This window comes from Chiloscyllium plagiosum, unplaced genomic scaffold (assembly GCF_037043375.1).
Source record: "Chiloscyllium plagiosum isolate Xiang-an unplaced genomic scaffold, Cpla_swu_hap1 HiC_scaffold_3, whole genome shotgun sequence".
NCBI classification, from domain to species: Eukaryota; Metazoa; Chordata; class Chondrichthyes; order Orectolobiformes; family Hemiscylliidae; genus Chiloscyllium; species Chiloscyllium plagiosum.
In genome coordinates this window covers 18,568,190-18,595,137 of record NW_028270141.1, presented here as the reverse complement: position 1 = coordinate 18,595,137, position 26,948 = coordinate 18,568,190, and the positions used below count along the sequence as shown (strand labels likewise).

General features: G+C 39.6%; 1 long non-coding RNA gene across 1 annotated transcript in view; it reads right to left on the bottom strand.

Moving 5' to 3' along the window:
• Positions 1–691: 691 nt before the first annotated feature.
• LOC148150528 (uncharacterized) overlaps positions 692–26,948 on the bottom strand; it is a 36,296-nt gene continuing 10,039 nt past the window's right edge. Inside the window, exons 2-3 of the long non-coding RNA XR_015751779.1 lie at positions 15,252–15,393; positions 692–708 (exon numbers count right to left, since the gene is read on the bottom strand). This is a non-coding gene — a long non-coding RNA (uncharacterized LOC148150528). The remainder of the gene's footprint in view (positions 709–15,251; positions 15,394–26,948) is intronic.

Below are 26,948 nucleotides of genomic sequence, written 5' to 3'. Positions count from 1 at the left end.
CCCCAGCTGAGTGAAATCTGTTGTATATGGATCTGAGAGGGTCATCACTGAGGAATGGCATGAGCACTACCAATTACAATATCATATGAACTTGTGGACAGGTCAATATAAAATTAGAGGAGCGAGGCCTAACTGGTCCTCCTCAAAATCTCTGTAATGATGTCTGTTGTGTCAATGCAACATGCAACTAGCAGCAAATGTGCAAATAACCACATCTTGTTAACTATAGCAAGCTCTTCTCGTTAGACTAGGAGCTGGTTTTCCTTTGTCACAGTAGATCAAACAGATTCTATAGTTCCTTATATTCACAAGAGAATTATGTCAATGACCTTCATCATGAACAGCAGCCTCAGTATGCAGCTGGGAGTAATGGTACAGATTTGAGCAGAGTTGTGAGATCTTCAGACTCAGCTTTAAATCATTTGCTTATTGAGAACAGACAGCAGTGGGGCACAATTGAAGATTTATGAACTCTACAGAAGAAACTCAGTTCTCAACAAGAAAGAATACCCCAGTGGATGGTAAAACATTTCTGATTTGGTCAGTGATACCTTGCAACAGGAGAGTTAGCAACCCCCAGGCAAAGTGACTCGAATGCAGATACAGGCTGCATCACAAGGAGCTGGCTTGTGGGGATGGATCTGAGTCAGAGTTCAGCGGTGAGCAAATGGGGATTCCATGTGTGAAGCTAAAACATCCCTGGTGACCCTAGAGAACATTTAAAGTAGCACAGTAAAACACATTGGAAAAGTGAAAAGTTTTTTAAAAAACTACAATTCTGATTGAGCTGAGGCACCTCAGAAAACTATGACTATTCATAATTGGTGAAGATTGGTATTTGCTGTGTCAATTATTTAAACATTCTCTTGTGGGATGTGGGCATTGTTGGCTGACCAGCATTTATTACCCGTCTCTTGTTGCCTTTGAGAAGGTGTTGGTGAGCTGCCTTCTTGAATCACTGCAGTCCACCTGCCATGAGTTGACCCATAATGTCCTTAGGGAGAGAATTCCAAGATTTTGATCCAGTGACAGTGAAGGAATGGGTGACATTATTTCCAAATCAGGATGTGAGTGACTTGGAGGGGAACTTGAAGTTGGTGGTGTTCCCATGTATCTGCTGCCCTTGTCCTTCCAGATGGATGTGGTTGTCAGTTTGGAAGATGCTGTCTGTGGATTGTTGTTGAATTCCTGCAGTGCATCTTGTGCTTCGTACACACTGCTGCTATTGAGCATTGGTGATGGAGGGAGTGGATGCTTGTAGATGTAATGCTAATCAAGCGGGTTGCTTTGTTCTGGATGGTGTCAAGCTGCTTGAGTTTTGTTGGAGCTACATCCATCCAGGAAAGTGGGGAGTATTCCATCACATTCCTTGTGCCTTGTAGCTGGAAGTCTGGGGGTGTGTTACTCACCATAGTGTTCCTAGCCTCTGAGCTGCTGTTGCAGCTATAGTTTTTATGTGGTGGGTCCAGTTGAATTTCTAGTCAACGATGACCCCAGGATGTTGATAGTGGGGGATTCAGTGATGGCAATATTATTGAATGTCAAGGGGCTGTGGTTAGATTGTCTGTTATTGGCAATGGTCATAGCCTGGCATTCGTATGGCATGAATGTTGCTTGCAACTTGTCAGTCCAAGCCTGGATATTGTCCAGATCCTGTTGCATTTGAACAGGGACTGCTTCAGTGTCCGAGGAGTCACGAATGGTGCTGAACATGGTGCAATCATCGGCGAACATCCCCATTTCTGACTTTATGTTTGAGGGAAGCTCATTGACGAAACAACTGAAGATTGTTGGGCCTAGGACACTATCCTGAGGAACTCCAGCAGAATTGTCCTAGAGTTGAGATGACTGACCTCTAACAACCACAACCATCTTCCTATGTGCCAGGTATGACTCCAACCAGTGGAGAGTTTGCCCCCTAATACCAATTGATTCCAATTTTGCTAGGGCTCCTTGATGCCATATTTGGTGAAATGCAGTCTTGATGTCAAGGGCAGTCACTCTCAGCTTAACTCTGGAATTCAGTTATTTTGTCCATGTTTGAACCAAGGCTGTAATGAGGTCAGGAGCTGAGTGGTCCTGGCAAAACCTAAAGTGGGCATTGCTGAGTAAGTTATTGCTGAGCAAGTGCTGCTTGATAGCACTGTCGATAACACCTTCCACCACTTTTCTGATGATCAAGACTAGACTATTGGTTAGGGCGGTAATTGGTTAGGGTGGATTTATCCTACTTTTTATGTACAGGACATACCTAGGCAATCTTTCACATTGTTGGGTAGATGCCAGCATTGTAACTGTATGACTAGGGGAGCAACATGACTAGGGGAGCAACAAGAATGTACTATCTCTGAGAATTCTGAAAATAAAATGTAGCCACCGACAAACAGACAGGGGAAACTGTGACAATACCTACAAATGTTAATCTCTCAGCATACACAATTGCATGTGTTTTGACATTCCACCAACTTGATATACTTATACTGGAGAGCAAATACAGTCAAAATGCCTGGAATATTGCAGATATTCTACATTGTAACGACTGAACCTGCAGGTCCACCAACACATCATGACTTAATGCTAATGACAATCCATGGAATCATGATTTGGAGGTGCCGGTGTTGGACTGGGCTGGATAAAGTTAAAAATCACACAACACCAGGTTATAGTCCAACAGGTTTATTTGGAAGCACTAGCTTTCAGAGCGCTGTACCTTCATTAACCTCAACCACCTGATGAAGGAGCAGTGCATCGAAAGCTAGTGGTCCCAAATAAACCTGTTGGATTATAACCTGGTATTGTGTGATTTTTAACTTTGTCCATGGAATCATTCCAACAATCAGAGAAACAATAAAAACTGCAGCTGATTATTCAAGAATCACGTGCAGAACAAAATATGAAAGAACAGAAGTTCTCTTTCTTCTGAATTAGTGGAGCTAAGATCCATTGGCTCTCTGCTGTGGAGATGACAAGACTGAACAACTAGCTCAAGGTAAATTCAGGCTTGAGAATACTATCTCTTGGATGTCTTTAGGGGATAGCTCCACTTACTCACAAAGAGATAATGAAGAACTGAAAGAGAAAGAAAGGAAGCAGACAAGCTACAAGATCAATCATCAATCCACTGATAAAAATGTTCAGCTTGTAGGAAGATCTGGAGCAACTCCACGTGTAAACAGATTTAAGTCAGCAGGAGCAGCTATAGAAAACTTGGCTTGAGCTCAGCGCAGTACTGGAGAAAAAAATACAGACCTACAAAAGTAGGTAGGAATGCACAGGACACACAATAAGGAGCTGCAGGTACAGCCCTTTTACAGAAATAAGTGCCAGCAATGAAGTTCTTAAAGAATCAAGCAAGGCAGTGGAAAAGGTCCAAGCTTCAGAGGAGAAAGAGAATGTTGCAGAAGTTAGACAGTTATGACAGCAGGTACTGAAAACGAAAATATGCTGCACCAAATCACTGATAAATTTGGAAGGACCCAGACTGAAAAACCAGAAGGTTCAAAATGAGCTGGAAGACCAAAGGAACAAAACAATAAATGTCAAGAAAATTGAGACCAGTTGAAACTGCCTGAGGAATGAGATCAGTTGGTGGCTAATCTAGAACCAAACTTGGCTGTCATGCATCAGCAAAAGAAAATTCCAGAACAGAAACTACAGTATGATAGAAGAACCGATGGATCCTGCAGATAAAGTTAACATCACATTTATCAGCATATTACCAATACATTAAAGATTCATCAGCTCAATTCTTATTGTAAATAGTTAAACATTTTCAACAGGACAATGTTGCCCCTCAACCTTACCTTTTAATAAAATTCATCTTTAAGTCCTTGGTATTGTGTATACAATGCTGTCATTCTCCTGACAAATGGTCTAGTTTTTGTTTGCAAGCTGCCAGTAGAAATCAATTGTTCCCTGTGATGTCAACTGCATAACTTGTGTTTTATGATTCAAATAAACGACTGATGAAATTAATAAATCACTGAGCATTTATTATCAGATTATTATAACTAACATGGCAACTATATTGTCAGGTAGTGAGCTATAGTTAAGTAAACACTATCTACAGCCAACAACATTGTAACTACATGGTCTGAGACATCATCATGGGTCTGGCAAGGATGCCTGAGAACTGATTGAATTACAGAAGAGGTGATGGTTATGTGTTAATGGGGAAGATTTGGGTGAGAACTGTGTGTAGTTATGGCAATCAAGTCAACATCAATGTTGAAGGAGTTTGTCGTTTGTGAACTAGAAATAAAGATGATGAGAAAAATTTAACAAGAATCTGTATAACCAATATCTGGTATCTGGGAGGCTTGGCACTTAAAATTAAAGGTATCACTTCAATACAGGGTTAGGCAAATAGGAATCAAACATATACTTCCTGATGAAGAATGCATGGGACAGCACGATGGCAGAGTGGTTAGCATGCTGCCTCACAGTACCAGGTTCCTGAGTTCAATTCCAGCCTCGGGCGACTGGCTGTGTATAGTTTGTATATTCACCCCCTGTCTGTGTAGGTTTCCTTCCACAGTCACAAAGATGTGCAGGTTAGGTAGATTAGCCATGCTAAATTGTCCTGTAGTGTCCAGGGATGTGTAGGCTAAGTGGATTAGCCATGGGAAATGCAGGATTATAGGGATAAGGTAGGATGAGGATGGCTGGGATGCTCTCTGGAGACTCAGTGTGGACTTGTTAGGCCGAATGGTTTCTATGGTTTCAATGAAATCCTCCTGTTGAGATCAAGACATGCAATCAGCTTCAGATGGCTGAAGGAGTTAAACTATATAAAGTCAAGGAACAACCACCATTCAAAGGACAGTCAGAAGAAGACTTCATAATGTCCCTAGACTCATGGTGAAGCCGAAACAACTGAATGAATCCAGATGAACGATACTGGCACAAGAAGTTTATTCTGTACAGTCGCCAAGATTGAAACCTGTAACTATACTGGATTGCTAGATTTTCCATTACCATCAATTCTGAACAGATTGCAAGGACTAGGAAGGTTTGCAAGGAAAAACATAATGTGAGAGCCTGTGAACAGCATACACTTGAGACAATTGAACAAGCTACAATGAATGTAACTCAGAGTGCTACACAATTTACTGAACAAATAAAAATGTCAAATTTCAATCAGATAACTCAGAGAGACCAGTTCAAACAAAATATTTTGACCTCCTTATCTTCCCTGAAAGAATCTAACTGAAGAAAAGTTATTGGAGTTGAAATATTAACTCTCTTTCTCTCTTCACAGATTCTGCAAGACCCGCTGAGTTTCTGCAGCACTCAATTTCAGATTTGCAGCATTTTATTTTCAATTGGTTTCGACTTGCCTCTGCTCTTGAAAATGGTGGAGCAACCTTTAGCTACCTGGATTCTTCCCTCAATCACAAACTCCTTGGCTTTTGTTTCTAAAACAATTCAACTCTCCCTTTCCGTTAAAGTTTTGGCGGCCAGCAACTGAGATTCGTCAATTAGCTATAACATTATTGGTGTAAGAAATTCATTGTACTCGGCAGGGAATTCTAGTGAAAAATGTAGGTACGGTTGAAATCGGTTTGGTTACAATCTCAACTTTTTATCAGTGGTTACAAGAAAATTATTTATTGTGGAGGGCATTCTAGCCGAATTAGGCAAAATATTAAATGATTATCAACAAAGCAAAATTCTAGCCGACTTAGATAAAATATTAAATGCTTATCAACAAATCAAAATTCTAGCCGACTTAGGTAAAATATTAAATGATTATCAACAAACCAGGAACTGTATTCAACACAGTTAAAAATCACACAACACCAGGTGATAGTCCAACAGGTTTAATTGGAAGCAGTAGCTTTCGGAGCGACGCTCCTTCATCAGGTAGTTGTCACAACCACTTGATGAAGGAGCGTCGCTCCCAAAGCTAATGCTTCCAATTAAACCTCTGGGACTATCACCTGGTGTTGTGTGATTTTTAACTTTGTCCACCTCAGTCCAACACCAGCATCTCCAAATCATGTATTCAACACAAGTCTCCATAAGACAAACAGGCAAAAGTAGTGAGGCAATCAAAGTCTAGTAATTTTGCAAATAATAAAAAAAATAGATAATAAACACCTTTCAGTGAATCCTTTGATCAAAATATTTGAGATGCTTGAGAATAGAAATGCCTTTGTTTGTTTAATATGATGCTTCTTTTATGGCATTTCAACAGTTCAGATCATCAAGGCATAATGCCATGCACCAGCTTCCTATTTTTATATTTCTCCATCAGCTGTGAACCTAATGGCAGAATCAGGGACCCCATTTTAATGGATATTCATTTCATGAAGTACAGTTAGTAGAGGAAGTCTCCATCCATCACTTGCAGCATCAGTAATAGAAAAGCATCCACTGGTCAAATTCTCACAGTCTAAAACTGGTATGCATTATTTATGTCAGCAGCTAATCATTGCAATAAAGATAAATGTAACTTCAATAAAATCCTAAATATTGGAAAATTGAGGAACATTTCTTTTCGACCAACATTGTGTCAACCTGCGAAATAATTCTGAAGGATGAAACACCTAGAAAAATAATTAGTAATCGGCTTTCTCTTTCAAGTTGAAATGTCTTTTTGAAGCTGAAATAATTTTGCATTAGAAAGGAAAGCCTAAGTTTGGCTACTGTTGGTATATTGTCTTTGATGTTGGTTTGTCTTGATTACTTAATCTTCCCTCATATTGTGTCTTGTGCTGTCGTTTATTTGATTTCACAAATTGCAATCTGTTCCGAGCCAACTTTGTCTGTCACATAACTATTATACACAGGCAGAGGTCACAATATAAGAAACGTTTTGGTGCTGTAAGTGTGATAACCCCAAGCAACAGGTACTGTATTAATGAATGCCTACAGACATTCTTTTGGAATACTTTAATTGCCATCAGAAATCATTCAGCAAAGCTTCCTGAATAAATATATTTTAGTAATTGGAAGTGATGTTGAAAAGAGCTTCATCTATTTATGTGCATGACAACTGCTCCCAGGGAGTTGTAATTTATGCAGAATCTGTCATGTATTATTTCACAACATGCGAGACTAAGTGCAGAAATGTCTGTAAAAGAATTTTTTTTTATTTCCATGGAAGAGTGGCTATATTGAGAGTTTGCATGATTTATTCTTGGTTTCGTTTTCCACACACACTTCTGATGAAAATGAGTGTGAATGAAAAGCCTACCCTTTCTGTTGCTAATGTTTTAATATCTTTTGCATCTGGATTAAAGTGAACTTCTTGATGTTTGTTTCCCTGATTGAATCCATGTGCTTCTATTTAAAACAAATCACACTTGGTATTCAAATATATTCTGATTAGTTCTGTTGTACTACAAAGGGAATCTAAATAAAGTTGCATCAGTGCTTCTGAACCATTTTTAACAGGAAGCTTCAAATCCAATGGTGAAATGGTAACAAAGAAAAGTTTTGGGTCTTGCTATTGATCCCAATAATTTATCTTTCCAAAACTTCAACAATTTACTGAATATTTGAGCATGTGATTGGGCCACAGAGACAAGCACAAGATTTTGGTTGTCTTGGAAACATGAACTGAAGTTCTAATGAAATGATAGGCACTTAATTGAGTAGTCCCAGAAACCAGTTGGAGGGGGTTATTATACATAATTAACCTGGACTCATTAATTTCCTCAGAGGCAGCATATCAATTTTTTGTTACCTTGTGTTTTTATGTGTTTATCCAGTGCTCATCCTAATTTCGACGTGCTGGGAACTTGAGCTGGGAGCCATTATCATGAGTCAAACAGCTAACCTTCTCCTGCTTAAAGTGGTAGGAACAGGTGCTAAGATCCTTTGTGAGCCGAATGTAACCTGCGAAACACCATGCAGAAAGCAGCCTGCAAACCTGTTGAAGCTATACTGGCAGGTTTAGTGGAGAAGAGGGAAAGGATAAGTGATTTGCTGGGGATTAGGAGGCTGTCCAGATACATGCTTCGAAGGCAATGGGTGCAGTTAAACTTGGAGATCAACACCAGCAGTAGAGACTTGGGGTTGCAGATAGTTCAATTACTTCACATGAAAGGTCAAGGTCAGTCAATCTATCTTCAACAACACCACTAGTTTCATACACTCCTCAATTCCCCATATATCTATCACCTGCCTAACAGCATTTTTAAAATATCATTGGGATTCTGTATTTTATAGGAATGTCAGGTATAGAAGGCTTGGAACAGGAGTGGGCCTTTTGGCCATTCAGGCCTTGTCCACTGCTCAATAGGATCATGGCTGATCTGGTTGTAGTCTCGGCTCCACCTTCCTAACTGAACTCTGTAACCATTGACTCCCATTTTTATCAAATCCATCTAACTCAGCCTTGAATAAACTTGAAGACACAACTTCCAATATCTTTTTTAGAAGATAATTCCACCCGTAATGACGTGGGGGTTGGGAGGGGTGGGATTCTCAATTTTGCCTAAGACTCCTTTGAATCACTTCTAAAATCTTTAGTTAAATAAGGATACCAAAACCAAACATAGTAATGGGTCACACTAATTCTTATACAGCTGCAGTTAAACATTCCTATTTCTTTTCCACTTCCTTTACAATAAATATTTGCCTTCCTAATCACTTGTTGTACCTGCACACTAACTTGGATTAACATGCACCTTTTGTGCCACTGAGTTCTGTGATTCTCCTCCATTTAAATATTATGCTGCTCTTCTATTCTTCATTCCAAAGTGGCCAAGTTCACATTTACCCGCATGATATTCCACCTGTCAATTTTTTTTGACTGCTCACTCAAATGTCTATACCGTTTTGCAGACTCGCTGTCCTCTTTTGGCAATTTACTTTCCTACTGATCTTGGTGACATTGGAAAAATTAATTTCCATACATTTGTTTGGCCCATCATCCAAGTCAGTGATATATATACTGAACTATTTGGCATTCCAGTAGTGACAGCTTTCCAGGCGAAGGACTATACATTTTACCCTACTTCTTATTAGTTAATAGGGGTCAATCATCCATGCTAATGTGCTACCCCCTACACTGTGTGCCCTTATGTAGCTCAGCAACCTTTTAAGGCAATTTTAATTGCGCATCTCTTAGAAATCAATTACACTACCTTTACTAGTTCCCCTCTATCCAATGTGCATGTCTTATCATAAAGTAACTCTTAACAGATTAGCTAAATATGATTTCTTTGCCAGGTTGGCTCTGCCTGATCAAAGTGTGATTTTGTGTGATCAAAGATACTGCTATAACCTCTTCAATAATGGATTCTAGTGCCTTCCCCAAGTCACATATTGGGCTAACTGGCCTATTGTTCCCTGTCTTGTGGCTTCCTCCTTTCTTGAATGCTAATATTACATTGCCATTTTTCAGTCAGCTTGAACCCTTTCAGAAACTAAGGAGTTTTGCAACTTTGTAGCCAATTCACCATTTTTCTTTAATAATCTAGGGTAAAGACTAGGGGTCTTGTCAGTCCTTTTTTCCCGGTGATAGATACAAATATATGAAATAGGGGTAGGAGTAGCCCATTTGGCCTATTGATCATGCTCTGTCATTCACTAAAGTCATGGCTGATCAGTTTTTCTTTTGAATTTCACACTTCTGTCTCCTTCCATAGCTCTCCATTTACCTGCCTAACAAGAATCTATCCTCCTCGGTCTGAAAGATATTCAATAACACTTCCCCCCCAACTCCAATTGCCTTCTGAGGCAGATGGTTCCAAAGGTGCACAACTCTCTGAGAGAAGAAAAATTCTCATCATGTCTCTTCTGAAAGGACAACCCCTTTTATCAAAAAATAATGCTTCCTACAAAAATAGAGTCATAGAAATGTACAGCATGGAACAGACCCTTCGGTCCAAATTGTCCTTGCCGACCAGATATCCTAAATTAATATAGTCCCATTAGCCAGCACTTGGCCCATATCCCTCTATACCCTTCCTATTCATATACCCATCAAGATACCTTTTAAATGCTGTAATTATTCCAGCCTCCACCACTTCCTCTGGCACCACCCTCTGTGTGAAAACGTTGTCCCTTGTCCCTTATGATTTTATAAACCTCAGCCTCCAGCACTCCAGAGAAAATACCCCCAGCCTACTCAGCCTCTCCTTATAGCTCAAACCCTCCAACTCTGGCAAAATCCTTGTAAATCTTTTCTGAACCCTTTCAGGTTTCACAACATCTTTCCGATAGGAAGGAGACCAGAATTGCACACTGTATTCCAATAGTGGCCTCACCAATGTCCTGTACAGTCACAACATGACCTCCCAACACCTATACTCAATGAACTGGCCAAAAAAGGCAAGCATACTAAACGCTTTCTTCACTATCCTGTCTGCCTGCAACTCCACTTTTAAGGAACTACGAACCTGTATTCAAGATGAAATATTCTTTAAATGGCCACTTCATCAAAACCGTTCAGGATCATCAATGGCTTTAAATAGTTAGCCAGGGACGCCCATATCCCACAAATGAATAAAAGAAATCAAATCAATCTTTAGTCTTCTCCAGTGAGAACAAGCCCAGCCTAACCAACCTATTTATATCAGACAACTCACTCATTTCGGTATTGATCGAGGAAACCATCTCTGAACCATCTCCAGTGCATTTACATCCCTCTTTATTTACAACAGCCAAAACTCCACACGGTATTCAAGATACGATCTCACTAATGTCGTGTAACTGAAGCATGCCATTCTTATTTTTATGTTCAGTTCCTCTCATAATAAAGGAGATTATGCCATTAGCTACCTTGATTATGTACTGTATCTGCATACCAATGTTTTGTATGTCATACACCAAATTCCGTCTGCATCATGGAATTCTTAAGTCATTCTCAGTTTAAATAATACTCTGTTGTTTTATTTAGCTACCATACCTTTGCTCCTTTCATCTACATCATTGATGTAAATTTTAGAAAATTGCAGGACTCTAGTTGTCACATCCTGCCAATCAGGCAAAAACTCATTTATGCTTACTTTACTTGTCAGCCAATCAAACCTCTACCTAAATGCCTCTTAAAGGTTGGTATCGTATCAGCTCATACTATCTACCCTGGCAATGTGTTTCAGGGCACTTATCATCCCCTGTGTAAAAAAACTTGTCTCACACATTTCCATAAGACCATATTACATAGGAACAGAAATTAGGCCATTCAGCGCAGCTGCTTTAAACTTTCCCCTCACGCCTTAAATGAATGCCTTTTAGTGTTTGATATTTCCTGGGGAAAAAAAAAACTATCTACCATATCAATGCTTCTCATAATTTTATATACTTCTATCATCACCCTCTGACACTCCAGCAAATATAGTCCAAATTTGTTCAACCTCTCCTTATAGATCCAATCCAAGCAGCAACTTGGTAAACCTCTTTTGCACCCTCTGTAAAGCCTCGACACCATTACTATCATTTGCTGACCAGAACTGCACACAATACTCCAAATATGGCCGAGCTAAAGTTTTATGCAGCTGCAACATGACTTGCCAACTTCTACCCTGACCAATGAAGACAAGCATGCCATATGCCTTCTTTATCACCTTCTCCACTTGTGTTACCATTTTCAGGGAGCTATGGACTCGCACCTCTAATTGCCTCTGCATTTCAATGTTCCTAAGGCTCCTGTCATTAACTGTATACTTACCACTTGCATTTGACCTCCTGAAATGCATCACCTTACACTTGTCCAGTATAAACTCCATCTGCCATTTCTCTGTCCAACTTTCTAACTGATCTATATTCCACTGTGACCTTTGGTGACCTTCCTCACGCTCTACAAATCCATCAAGTTTCATGTCACCTTATCAGACCACCTACATTTTCAGATGCTGCCAGACCTGCTGAGTTTCTCCAGCATTCTGTATAATAAAAATCATATTTGTTTTCAAAGCATATCAGTGAAGAAAATGACAACACTTTACAGTTTAGATTTATAAAATCTAAAGTAGAGTAATATCAGCAGTGACTAACTACACAAAGGTCAAAAATCACACAACACTAGGTTATAGTCCAACAGGTTTAATTGGAAGCACACTAGCTTTCGGAGCGACGTTCCTTCATCAGATGAAGGAGCATCGCTCCGAAAGCTAGTGTGCTTCCAATTAAACCTGTTGGACTATAACCTGGTGTTGTGTGATTTTTAACTTTGTACACCCCAGTCCAACACCGGCATCTCCGAATCATGTCTACACAAAGGTCAGTCATCTTAAGGATACATACGAAACAATTTTGATCATTTTGACTAATAGGCGCTCTAATTTCAGCAAGACCAATTTTAATCCTGTCTGGTCATCAGAAAAGGACAGATGGATAGTTAAAATGGAGGTGCAAATTCCTGCTCTTTCCCTTGTGTACTATCTGCTGGCTGCTATTATAACTGGTTAGTATTTGATTTCACGAAGGGAGACTGCTGCAAGAAGGCTTTGACCTCATGACTATATTCAAATCGGGATCCAATGACACAATTAGGATCCCAATACATTTTAACGCCGTCATAGAAGATCTATGGAAAATCTCCCAACTGAACTTCTTTGAGCCACTGCAGCACTATATAAACAGACCCACAGCAACAGGTCAAATTAATGAAAGAAACATTATACTATTTAGTTTGCAGTTTCTAACTTAGAAATCAGTTTTTATTCTGCAGTTTCTGCTCTTTTCACCCTCTAAACAGTTTTCTAAGTATCCTGTCACCCCCTAATGAGTTTTGACATTTTCCCAATAGTTTGTGAGATCAAACATGGGCAAACAACCAGAACCCACTGGAGATCAATCTACCGGGCCTTTAGTTGCTTGTTTTCTCTCTGCATCCTTTCTTGTGTTTGTTATGGTTGTCAGTTTTTTTTTTATTTGACAGAGAACAAGGACCTGTTGCCGTCAGGGACCAGCACCAAGTGATCAGGAGGAAGGTATTATATGAAGAAGGCACTTCATAGAAGCTCCTGTCCAGCACATAGGTTGCGAAAGCCAGGAGAAACATTCTTGGACCTTTTTAACAAGCAATGCCCCAGACCTCTCCAAGCTGCCTGAAGATATCTCTGCCTCCTGCAACAGGATCTGTTGTTAGTCATCCACAGGAATCATGTCACAATTCTCACCAGTCGTTCCTTTTAACCAGCTACAACTGGTAATGACAGCCATATCGTTTAGTCTGCTGAATTAAGCAAGTCAACAAAACCATGTTTGTCAAAAGTGAGCAATGTATCACTCTCCCCATCGATTTCAATAGTCAGCTTGAGAGGAGCTGGCTTCCCTTGTGTCCAGGGATTTATTGATCGCAAACAAGTCATCAAAGCAGGACAGAACTCACCAGAAATATTCAAATATAGAGAAAGCTATCACCCCATTAACAGTTAATCACTAGTACAGTAATGCAAGTTTCTGCATAGTATCCAGGCAGTTTATCATGGCTTAAGACCATAAGACCATAAGACATAGGAGTGGAAGTAAGGCCATTCGGCCCATCGAGTCCGCTCCGCCATTCAATCATAGCTGATGGCATTTCAACTCCACTTACCCGCATTCTCCCCATAGCCCTTAATTCCTTGTGACATCAAGAATTTATCAATCTCGGCCTTGAAGACATTTAGTGTCCCGGCCTCCACTGCACTCTGCGGCAATGAATTCCACAGGCCCACTACTCTCTGGCTGAAGAAATGTCTCCGCATTTCTGTTCTGAATTTACCCCTCTAATTCTAAGGCTGTGTCCATGGGTCCCAGTCTCTTCGCCTAACGGAAACAATTTCCTAGCATCCACCCTTTCCAAGCCATGTATTATCTTGTAAGTTTCTATTAGATCTCCCCTTAATCTTCTAAACTCCAATGAATACAATCCCAGGATCCTCAGCCGTTCTTCGTATGTTAGACCTACCAGTCCAGGGATCATCCGTGTGAATCTCCGCTGGACATGCTCCAGTGCCAGTATGTCCTTCCTGAGGTGTGGGGACCAAAACTGGACACAGTACTCCAAATGGGGCCTAACCAGAGCTTTATAAAGTCTCAGTAGCACAACGGTGCTTTTATATTCCAACCCTCTTGACATAAATGACAGCATTGCATTCGCTTTCTTAATCACGGATTCAACCTGCATGTTTACCTTAGGGAATCCTCGACTAGTACTCCCAGATCCTTTTGTACTTTGGCTTTATGAATTTTCTCACCGTTTAGAAAGTAGTCCATGCTTGTATTCTTTTTTCCAAAGTGCAAGACCTCGCATTTGCTCACATTGAATTCCATCAGCCATTTCCTGGACCACTCTCCCAAACTGTCTAGATCCTTCTGCAGCCTCCCCACTTCCTCAGTACTACCTGCCTATCCACCTAACTTCGTATCATCGGCAAACTTCACTAGAATGCCCCCAATCCCTTCATCCAGACCATTAATATATAACGTGAACAGCTGCGACCCCAACACTGAACCCTGCGGGACACTGCTTGTCACCGGCTGCCATTCCGAAAAAGAACCTTTTATCCCAATTCTCTGCCTTCTGTCAGACAGCCAATCCTCAATCCATACCAGTAGCTCACCTCGAACACCATGGGCCCTCACCTTGCTCAGCAGCCTCCCGTGTGGCACCTTATCAAAGGCCTTTTGGAAGTCTAGATGGACCACTTCCACTGGGTTTCCCTGGTCTAACCAACTTGTCGCCTCTTCAAAGAATTCCAACAGGTTTGTTAGGCACGACCTCCCCTTACTAAATCCATGTTGACTTGTTCTAATCCGACCCTGCTCTTCCAAGAATTTAGAAACCTCATCCTTAATGATGGATTCTAGAATTTTACCAACAACCGAGGTTAGGCTAATTGGCCTATAATTTTCCATCTTTTGCCTTGATCCTTTCTTGAACAAGGGGGTTACAACAGTGATCTTCCAATCATCTGGGACTTTCCCGGACTCCAGTGACTTTTGAAAGATCTCAACCAACGCCTCCGCTATTTCCTCAGCCACCTCCCTCAGAACTCTAGGATGTAGCCCATCGGGGCCAGGTGATTTAAGACCTTTTAGCTTTTCTAGCACTTTCTCTTTTGTAATGGCAACCATACTCAACTCAGCCCCCTGACTCCCTTTAATTGTTGGGATATTACTCATGTCTTCCACTGTGAAGACTGACGTAAAGTACTTATTAAGTTCTCCTGCTATTTCCTTATCTCCCATCACTAGGCTTCCAGCATCAGTTTGAAGTGGCTCAATGTTTACTTTTGCCTGTCGTTTGTTTCTTATGTATTGAAAGAAACTTTTACTATCATTTCTAATATTACTGGCTAGCCTACCTTCATATTTGATCCTCTCCTTCCTTGTTTCTCTCTTTGTTATCCTCTGTTTGTTTTTGTAGACTTCCCAATCTTCTGATTTCCCAGTGCTCTTGGCCACTTTATAGGATCTCTCTTTTTCTTTAATGCATTTCCTGATTTCCTTTGTGTTAGAAACAAAATTCAATAAAATTATACGAGACCACCAAAACTGGAAACAAGGCAATTTATTACGAACTTACAAGTAAGGGCTTCAATTGCATAAGCAAATGAAAGCAAATTAGAACTTAGGTTAGTGTACCAGTTATACCCTTTGAGCTGAGTGAGGTCATCTCTCCAGACTCCCAATTACCCAATCACTCTTACTATTTCACCTCTACCCATCTATGCTCCACGCCCATTGCCCCTTTCTTTCCAAGTTGGCAATTTCCCCCCTGCACGTGCTGTCATAAGGCTAAACTCTTATCTCGATGTTCCCCTTTGTAACTTCTTTCATTATCCATAGGTACATTCCATTCTTGTACATACATCTTAACAATGTATCTTTTTCATGCTTCGCTTATATGTTTCAGTAATCTTAGCTTTTTGCTGAAATTGTTGTTTTAAACATTATGGTAAAAGGAATTATTTTCTTTAATAAATCTACATTAAAGTTAGTACTTATTTATCCATAATTATGCACTGAAAAGTAGACATACTCTTCCCTAAATACCTGCAGAGTTAATAGTTCTCTTGCTGTACCCCTTTTCTGTATGCTTTTTCTATATCTGCAAAAACAACACTTTACCCCATTTCTAACACTTTGTCAGCCATGGCTGTCTAATCCCTCCCCGGATAATCTTTCTTTTCTTGGGGATGAACCTCTGTACAGTGTCCTCAATTTTACCCACAAACTCCTGCCATTTTTGCTCTACTGTCTTCCCTACTAGGCTCTGCTTCCAGTCTATTTTCGTCAGTTCCTCTCTCATGCCCTCATAATTACCTTTTATTTAACTGTAACACCATTACATCCGATTTTGCCTTCTCTCTTTCAAACTGCAGACTGAACTCTACCATATTATGATTGCTGCTTCCTAAGTGTTCCCTTACTTTAAGATTTTTTATAAAGTCTGATTCATTACATAGCACTAGGTCCAGAATAGCCTGCTCCCTTGTGGGCTCCATGACAAGCTGTTCTAAAAAGCCATCCTGTAAGCATTCCATGAATTCCCTTTCTTTGGATTCACTGGCAACATTATTTACCCAGTCCACCTGCATATTGAAGTCTCCCATGATCACTGTGACCTTGCCTTTCTGACATGCCTTCTCTATTTCCCGGTACATGTTGCGCCCCTGGTCCTGACCACTGTTAGGAGGTCTGTACATAACTCCCACTATGGTTTTTTTGCCTTTGTGGTTCCTCAGTTCCACCCACACAGACTCCACATCATCCGACGCTATGTCATTCAGTGCCATAGATTTAATTTTGTTCTTAACTAACAAGGCAACCCCGCCCCCTCTGCCCACCTCCCTGTCTTTTTGATAAGTTGAAAACCCTTGGATGTTTAACTGCCAGTCCTGACCCCCCTGTAACCACGTCTCTGTGATGCCTACCACATCATAATCATTCACGATGATCTGTGCCATTAGTTCATCTGCTTTGTTATGAATGCTACGAGCATTCAGGTAAAGTGCCTTAATGTTAACTTTCTTATCATTAGAGATATTGGAAGTCATAAGATGTCCTAAGTTATCCTTCCTTTTTGCTGCAATTCCAGTCTGCCTCAAGTTTAAATCTGCCTGCACACATGCTATCCTACTGCTTATCTTTCCATTTAACTCTGTACTCCCTGTCGCTTTCACTTTCCCTTGTCTATCCCATGCCAGCCCACCATCCTTCAGAATGGGTACCCAAACCCATTCCCCTACCCTATTACTCTACATTTACCCCTGACTAATGCACCTAACCTACACATCCCTGGACACTAAAGATAATTTCCCATCCTCCAATCATTCCTGATGAAGGGCTTTTGCCTGAAATGTCGACTCTCCTGTTCCTCAGATGCTGCTTGATTGTTGTGCTTTTCCAGCACCACACTCTTGACTCTAACCTCCAGCATCTGCAGTCCTCACTTTCAACCTCCAGAAAGGCTTACTCCTGTTCCTATCCCAGGAACGTGGCAGGACAGTTGTTTCAGGATAACATGTGACCATAGAATCATAGAATCATAGGATCCCTACAGTGTGAAAACGGGCCATTTGGCCCAACATGTGCGCACCAACTCTTCGCAGATTAACCCACCCAGACCCATTCCCCTACCCTTTTACTCTACATTTACCCCTGACTAATGTACCTAACCTACATATCCCTGGACACTATGGATAGTTTCCCAGGCCCAATCCACCTTACCTGCAAATGTTTGGACATGACAACATTCTGTAATTTCACTGCTTCTAAGTAACACAAGTATAATAAAAACCGGGAGGACCACAGAATCATTGTTAAACAAGCAATATTGATGATAAAACAGAGATTTGGGTGTCTTAGCAGTCTAGGTATTTAACACAATAAGCACCACAAAGTCACTGTGGACAAATCAGGATCCGTTGACTGTGTTCTTCCAAATGTTCCTGTATTCTAGGAAGGGTCTGTGTATTCACTAATCAATATAATTTTATGAGAGGGAAATTATGTATGATAAATCTAGCAGAGATTTCTAAGGATTTTCAAAATATATTTGATAAGGTGCTACATGAAAGGTTATTACACAGGACTTCAGTGACTGGAGATGATATATTAGAATTGATAATGTATTTGTTAAAGAACAACAAAAAATTTGGAACAAATGAGTCATTGTCAAGGCAATTACTAATGAGGTGTCACAAGGTTCGGTGCAGACATTTCAACTATTTAGAATTCCATGTTATGACTTAGACGAAGGAACAGAGTGTAACAAAGCAGGAAGCACATGATCATTCCAATTTAGGTTGTGTGCGCTTGGTTTTTGACTGATTTCATAGCAGGAAGTCACCTTCTGATGCCACTTTCTGCTACCTTAAGAAACCATTCAGGAGGAATAAGCTATCTGTTAAGCATCCCTCTCTTCAAAGTTTCTCCTGTCTTGCATTAAATTTTACAACTTTCTAATGAGACAATGGGGTGCCTTAATGTCAACTCATTAGAGCTAACAGAGCATAACTTGGCAAGTATTGATGATTAACTCTTGTGCAAATTATTCTATATGCTTGACTGATATGGATTTATTCGTGTCTGCGTGGGTTTCCTCCGGGTGCTCCAGTTTCCTCCCACAGTCCAAAGATGTGCAGGTCAGGTGAATTGGCCATGCTAAATTGCCCATAGTGTTAGGTAAGGAATAAATGTAGGGGTATGGGTGGGTTGCGCTTCGGCGGGTCGGTGTGGACTTGTTGGGCCGAAGGGCCTGTTTCCACACTGTAATGTAATCTAATCTAATCTAAACTGATTTCAATACTGCATATCTTGTGGAACTCGCATTAAGACAATAAGTTACCAGTGTGTTTTTGTTCAGAAACTGCTTTGTGGTGTGGAATTCTATAGTGATTAATGGTTAGTGGGATGAATTAATTTAAAATCGCAAAGGAGAGTAAATAAGTTGATTAACCTTAAACCTAATACCATGTTACTTCATGTTGTTATGATCCCAGCTGATGTTATTAGTGGACAGGTCAGATCCCAGACTAAAACCTGGCTTGATAGATCTTTTTTTGATCAATGAGGTTCTCTTTCACTGAAACACTAATACGCAATACTAGAGATTTAGTTTCAACAATAAAACAAGTTTATTGTTCAAAAAAGAAAAAAAAACAACCTATCTACACAAAAAAGAAAGATTTCAAAACATAAAAATACAAAGCCATCCACCCCAATACCATAATTTTACAGTGCCAGAGAGAATTGCCTTATGTATCACATGCATAGATTTTACATAGAGTTATGGAGTCATACAGCACAGAAACAGATACTTTGATCCAACCTGTCCATGTCGAACATAATCCCAAAGAAACTAGTCCAACCTGCCTGCACATGGCCCATATCCCTCCAAATCTTTCTTATTTATGTACTTATCCAAACGTCTTTTAAATGTAATTGTACCCACATCCACTACTTCCTCTGGAAGTTCATTCCACACAAGAATCAGCTTCTGTGTAAAAAAATGTCCCCATGTCTTTTTTAAATCTTTCTCCTCTCAACTTAAAATGTACCTTTTTAAAAAAAATTCTGCTTGTGAAGGTCTGATGGCCTCTTCCTTGAGTATTCGCACAACTGAGCTTAGACTTTGAGATTCATGGTTCTAACCAAATATATATGGTCTGAACCTCTCAAAATCCTTAAACTGAGGTAACCTGTTTCCTAAATCTTCTGAATTAGCTCCTTTCTTTGGAGGAACTCTTTCTTACATCTAACTTCAGCTCGTAATTATCTGAACTGAAAAACTCAACTTTCAAAATTATGGGGTTTCCCTAAAAAAAAAACCCTCATTCTTCTAAGCAGAAATCAAGCCAAAACTTTTCAGTGTTTACTCTGTCGAATAGTACAACTCTCACAATGCAAACAAAATCCCATTATCACCCCAGGAAATCTCTCTCTCTCTAATTTTGGTTTAATATGATATTCACAAGTTAATGCCATTCTAAAACTTGCACAACACTAGTGTAAATTCAAATTTTAGGATAAATAATGTCTAAATTTAAACTAAACTGTGTGCACTTCTGGTCTCCCTGCTATTGAAAGGATGTGAAGCTTGAAAGGGTTCAGAAAAGATTTACAAGGATATTGCTGGGGTTGGAAGGTTTGAGCTATAGGGAAAGGCTGAGTAGACTGGGGCTATATTCCCTGGAGCGTTGGAGGCTGGGGGTTGACCTTGTAGAGGTTTATAAAATCATGAGGGTCATGGATAGGCTAAATAGACAAGGACTTTTCCCTGAGGTGGGGGAGTCCAAAACTAGAGGGGGAGTCTAAAACTTAGGGCCAACCTTTTTAGGCAGAGGGTGGAACGTGTATGGAATGACCTGCCAGAGGAAGTGGTGGAGGCTGGTAACCTTAACCTGCTCTCTTGAGCAAATGAAAAAGACATTTTAAAATGGTTAGGGGCCATCATAGATATTGATTTAGGATCAAGTGACAACATTAGGGCTCAAGTGTGATTTAAATTGGAACCAGCCAGGGCAACAAGTAGAGTTAGGGCAGTGAGAGGCATATGCGTTGAGTTTAGTCTCCTTGATGACCAATAGGAATAGGAGTGCTCTTGCTGCCTGGAATCTTGCTCTTAAATGTTTATTTAACCTATTGCCCTAATCAATCTTTTCAGAGATGTTATTACACACCTCTGGAGCAGGCGCGACTTGAGCTGGAGAATGACTAGCCCAGCAGCAAGTACACTACCACTGTGCCACGACAGGCCTCTCGAAAGCTTGCTCCTAGTCACCGTCTCTTCACCTGAATTCAATTGAAGACGATCAGCACCCATTCAGATTAAGCCTGAGTGATAAAGTATCCTGAACCCTATGTTATAGTTGGCTGGACTTTTTGCCATCTGCTGCAGTTCTAACCAGGAGTTCAATTGGCCTAAAAATGCTTACTTAATCATTAAATGCACTAATTCATTCTTTACATCTGCCTAACAATTACTGGCCATCAGGAGTTATTTACATAGCCACACAGGAGCAGAAACAGTGACTCTGTTTAAATCAGAAATTGGATTTACAAATATGCTTTATATACTACTAGCTATGATGTATGATGAACATTTTACTCACAAGTGTATCCTGTCAAAATATTCATCATTAAAAAAGCTAACAAATTTGACCTTTTACAACCACATAAACGTGTGTAAAAATAAGCTGGGAAGCTTGAGAAACCACATACAATATAATTCTTCAATGAATAGAGCAGGCTAGCTGGCCATTGAACTGACTTGTGGTATCTTCCCCTAACTCTGATTTCTTGAAAAAGCTAGGATCGACGTCCCGAATGGCTCAACTCACTTGCCACCCTGTGGGTGCCACTCCTGAGTTAGCAGCTTAAACCGAATACCTTCTAACATGTTCACTTCCGGTCTCCCTGCTACAGGGAAGATGTTATTAAATGTTAAAGGTATGGAAAGATTTACAAGGATGTTGCTGGGGTTTGAAGGTTTGAATTATAAGGAGAAGATGAATAATCTAGGGCTATTTCCCCTGGAGCGAAGGCTAACAGATGTTACAGAGGTTTATAAAATCATGAGGGGCATAGATAGGGTGAATAGACAAGGTCTTAAAATTAGAGGGCGTAGGTTGAGGGTGAGAGAGGAAAGATTTAAAAGGGACCTTAGGGGCAACTTTTTCATGCAGAGGGTGGTGTGTGTATGGAATGAGCTGCCAGAGGAAGTGGTGGAGGCTGGTACAATTACAACATTTAAAAGGCACCTGGATGGATATATGAATAAGAAGGGATTAAAGGGATATGGGCCAAATGCTGGAAAATGGGACTGGATTAATTTACGATATCTGGTTGGCATGGATGAGTTGGACTGAAGGGTATATTTCCATGCTGAACATCTCTATGACTCTATTTCAATATTAATACATCTTTGTCTGCTGAGCTGTGGCCTTCCTCACTGTGCATGCAACAGCATGGGAAGATAATAAATAGAGCGATAATTAAAGAAATGTTTCATGTCTCAGAATAATAAATATCTGTTCTAATTAGCAGCCAAAAGTTTAGCTATGGGGTGATATCATCATTCTCAAAATGTGCACAAGAAGTAATGGTATCCATCTGGTGGTGACAAAATGTTGTGTTAACAGACTGGAGTTCTTGGCAATTCGGAATTATATGATTCAGAATAGTTGGCAGAGAATTCCGTTTGTGGCTAATTTATTGAGAGTTACTAGTTTTTTAAAAAAAACATTCAAATCAATGTTCCTTGTTCCTTTACAGAATGCACACAATTCAACTCCTTTTTGAGCTGCATTACTGCAATAAAACCTAAAGGGCCTGCACACTTCAAAAGGTCAGTGGGGTGGAGTTCTGTTGTTAAGTCTTAGTTTGCATACATTATATCTCTCAAAGATTCATGCTCATAATAACATCATCAAAGATGATCTTATAAAAGTCTCAGTCTCCATCTGAACTGAGGCCACTTACTACATGAGATGCTTGTGGAACTATTTGGAAACAAATTGCTCAGTATTAGTCTGGTGTGGAATTCCAGTGACATATATACCAGGATCTGTAATAAAGTTTTATTGAATCTTTCAGGACCATATTGCTTGCATCTAGTTCTTATGTTACAGGGGCTAACATTAGTACAACATCATCAAGTACGAATACCCTCTGAAGTTCAAAAACCCATCGCAGCAGGGCAGAACAGATCAGGACACTAAAACAAATGTTAGAAATTGCCTGTACGTTTAAGTGCCATCAGGAAACTTGTTAAATTCTCGATTCAAGTTATTGTTGTAAGAGATTGTGATGATTGTTGTAAGAGATGTCCACTGCTCGCAGCTGATTGCAATGTGATTTCCTTTTGGATAGATCAACCTGTTCAGGAATGTTGCGGACACCTTTGGGGCAATGGGACTTGCTGGGGCCTATCCCGCTGTCTGTGGAGATCTTTAATTACTTCGAAGTATGTAATAAAGAAAATTGAGTTGGCAAGAGAAGTACACATTTTCTTGTGGCTGTCACAAGGTAGATCCATGTGAAGATCTTCCAGTGGGACACCTGCTCTTTTACCTGAAGTTATAAGTTTATTTGTTTCTATTGTTATCAGTGACAAAGGCCATGGAATATTAGAAATCTCTTTTCTGAATAACGACGCTTTCTGGACCCATCATTTTAGGAGTTCGCGACAGTTTGATAATGATCCTACCAAAGTTTTCTCCAAGTCAAGTCTTGAAGATTTTTTCAATGATGAGTAACAAATAAATGATTTTTTTCAGCCCAGTGAAGTTGGGTTTTTTCTGTGTTGTAAATATGAAGCAATCGTTCAAGGCATTTGACAATTATTTTACTTTGTGATGTAAAAATATTATAGAAAGACTAATATATGATGAAAGAGCAATTTCCAGGAGAATCTGTCAACAACTTCATCAGTTATCATTGCAGTAATTGCAAGCAGTTGTAATTAGAGGCAGAACTGTCTTCATCTTCATCTTCATCGGAATTTCTTCATCTCTTTCAGATCTTTTACAAGCAGAAGATTGCACATTAGGGAAGTTTACTAAGAAGATCATCCAAACCTATCCATCATCAGGTAAAACACTTCAACCAATCACAAGAGAAAGCAATGCAAAGATTGTGCAAATCTTTCGATACTGGAGTCACTGTTCAAAATGTGAAGTAAAAACACCACACAAACAAAATCAGCACCCAACTCTACTGTAATAATCTAAATTTTACAAGAAAGAGGGGCATGGATTAAAAACAAGTGCAAAAATCAGAAACTAACGGTCCTTATACAACAGTAATAACATTGCTTACATCCATAAAAAAGTCAATACTTTTCCCAAACACCGTACAAAAATTGTATTATTCACAGAATAAGCCTCCACTAGGACATGCATTTTTCTTCAAATCATTATTGATTTTTTTTTTCTGTATTGCAAAGACATCTCTGTAATAAATTTTGAGATTAATTTATGAGCATTTCAGATGTTGCAAATCTTGTTACACCTTTCAGAAAATGAAACAATTATCAAATAGTTGTCGAAAGCTTTTAAGACATCAAAAGTATCATGATCTTGCTTCAGTTTTTCCTCCCATAATATGGTTTTCTAATGGTCCCACAGAAATACAGTCTTTTTTTGGAACAAATTTGTTCTGCTTGTGATTTGTTGTGTAGATCTGAAGCAATTGTATACCTCACATTGACTTTTCTCCCACGCTGACAAATTTAATTCTCTGCCTGAAGTATCTGTAACCTTGTATCTGCCTGAACATGGACTATATTACCCCATTTCTTTGTTTAAATTCAATTACTCACTTCAAATGTTGAAATACGTTTAAAATTATTTAAATTTGACTGCACTTTCCATTTTTCTTCAAGTTTGAATTGTTTCGATTTATTTGTTATAAAACTTGTAGGAAAAATTCTAGCTTGAAGGGACTGTCATTAAATTCTAATGATTGACCAAGCAAAATAATCTTCTAATAAAGCTTAGTATTGCATTTGAATATTGTTTTGTACTGTTTTAGGAGCTTCTTTCATCAAATCATTGTTGTTTTTTTTCTGTATTGCAAAGACTCTCTGCAACAAATCTTAAGATTAATTTGGAAGCATTTCAGATGTTGTAAATCGTTTTAAATCTTTTAGCAAATGAAACACTCCCAACATGCAAATTTAAGATGGTGCTTCCTTGCTATTTGTACATTTATTCATGGTGGATCTCCTAACGTTCAGAGCAAGATGAAGAATGCACACTATTTCTCTCTTCCCAACTGTTTTGCACCTTTTTAAAACCAGAAGAGGCAATCTTGCACTTTAACTAATTTCAGTTGTTGAATAAAGATTTTCCTTTTGCTCAGGGCTCGTCTATTTAACTTACATCAGTGTCTCTTTTGACTTATAGGTCTAATTTCACTAATGATGTGCCATTTGAAGAAATTTTAAATAATGTGTCTGAGTAAAAGATTTATTCTGCAGTAGATAATAAAATGGAGTGTGATGAAATTTATGGTCTTTTTTTAAAGCAATGATTAAAAACGAATTATGCCTTCTTTTCCCTTCCCAGCCACATCAGCACTGTAAAGACTTATAGCCTTTCGTAAGTTATCGCCGAGTCCTAAGTCGCTGCATTTTGTCAGATTGTGATTCAGGTCTTCTGCTTTCATGAGACTTTCTTTAGTCCTTGCAAAGCCCTTTAATAATATTAGTTCCCTAATTCTGTCAGATTTACAGCTTTAGAAAAAGGCTGTTGTTTTCTAGAGTACTTCCAGTCTGAAACTTATTGTGTGAAATTTTTTCTTCTCTTCGGATTGCTGTGGATTATCCATTGGTGTTTTCTTCACTTTAGACAGCAGCCTGCACCAAAGGTACTATATTGCAGTTGGCACCTGGTTATGACAGGATCTTTAAGTAAATATGCTGCTGCCAAACATCATTGTAATACTAATCAATGGACTAACTAGCATTAAATGGTGAAGAAATAACCACTAACAAGTCTTCTGTAAAGAAGGCACAAGAAGTAGTTTATGTAAGCATGGTGGCTCAGTAGTTAGCACTGCTGCTTCACTGCACCTGGGTTCAATTCCAGCTTCGGGTGACTATCTGTGAAGTTTGCACATTCTCCCTATGTCTGCATGGGTTTCCGCCAGATACTCTGGTTTTGTCCCACCATCCAAAGATGTGCAGGTTACATTGAGTGGCCATGCTGAAATTGGGAGAATGTGAGCACTGCAGATGCTGGAGATCAGAGGCGAGAGTGTGGTGCTGGAAAAGCACAGCAAGTCAGGCAAAAGCCCTTCAAACATTGCTCCGTATTGTTCAGGGATGTGTGAGCTAGGTGGATTAGCCATGGTAAATGTGAGGTTATGCAGATAGAGTGGGGGTTTGGGTCTAGATGGGATGCTCTTTGGAGGATTAGTGCAGACCTGATGGGCTGAATGGCCTCTTTCTACATTGTTTGGATTCTATGATCCTGCTCTATACCTGAAAAATAGTTTGGATGTGGATCAACACAATGGCTGAGATGCATAACTGCTGTTCAGGAGAAGTTAGAGAAGCATCTGAAAGTCAAAAGATTAGAGAGTTCTTTTGAAATGTGATAGTAGGAAGAGGTGGACCAGTTGGGCTCAATGGTCTGTTTTGTGCTGTACGTTTTATCATTCTATGCATCTATGTAAAGAGAGAAGGTATAATCAGCTTAATGACATAAGGATGGACTCATGGACTCAGGCTACTGTCTAAAGTAAAGAAAACACCAAAGAATAATTCTTAAAAGTTTATCTTTTCTTTTAACATCTACACGTTGGGAGCAAGCATCAACGAATGGTCTAACTGAATTAATAATATTACCATAACATTCAGAGAATGGTTATATTGAAATAGAATGCTCCTTGTTTGTTAACCTGCTAACTGCAGCCTTGTTTATTTCCTTTTATTTGTGAATGGTCAGTGGAGTAGCCTTTGAACGAATATAATTTCATTATAGGTTCTTGCTTATAATCTGCTGTTAAATTATTCATCTGTAGGTAAACATGCTCAGATACTTTTCCTTCTGTGTGTCTGTGTAGAAAAATGACCCAAATCTCCTGATAGGAAGATAGGGCATTGCTGAACTGTAGACAGGAATTATGACCTGGGACCATGCAAATTTCCAAAGTAACTGATTCTGTGGGAGTTTCCCAGGCAGTTGAAACTTCTGATAATCAACAATCTGATCTCTGTAACTCTCTGGAGTTACAGAATTAGAGACTTTGGAGGATTTGGACGATTATGAAAGATTTACAACGATGTTGCCAGGGTTGGAAGATTTGAGCTGTCGGGAGAGGTGGAATAGGCTGGCGCCGTTTTCCCTGGAGTGTCAGAGGCTTATATGATCATGAAGGGCATGGATAGGATAAATTGACAAACTTTTTTCCCTGGGATGGGGGATCCAGAACTAGAGATTTAGGGTGAGAGGGGAAAAGTATAAAAGGGATCTAAGGGGCAATGTTTTTACACAGAGGGTGGTACGTGTATAGAATAAGCTGCCAGTGGAAGTGGTGGGGACTGGTAC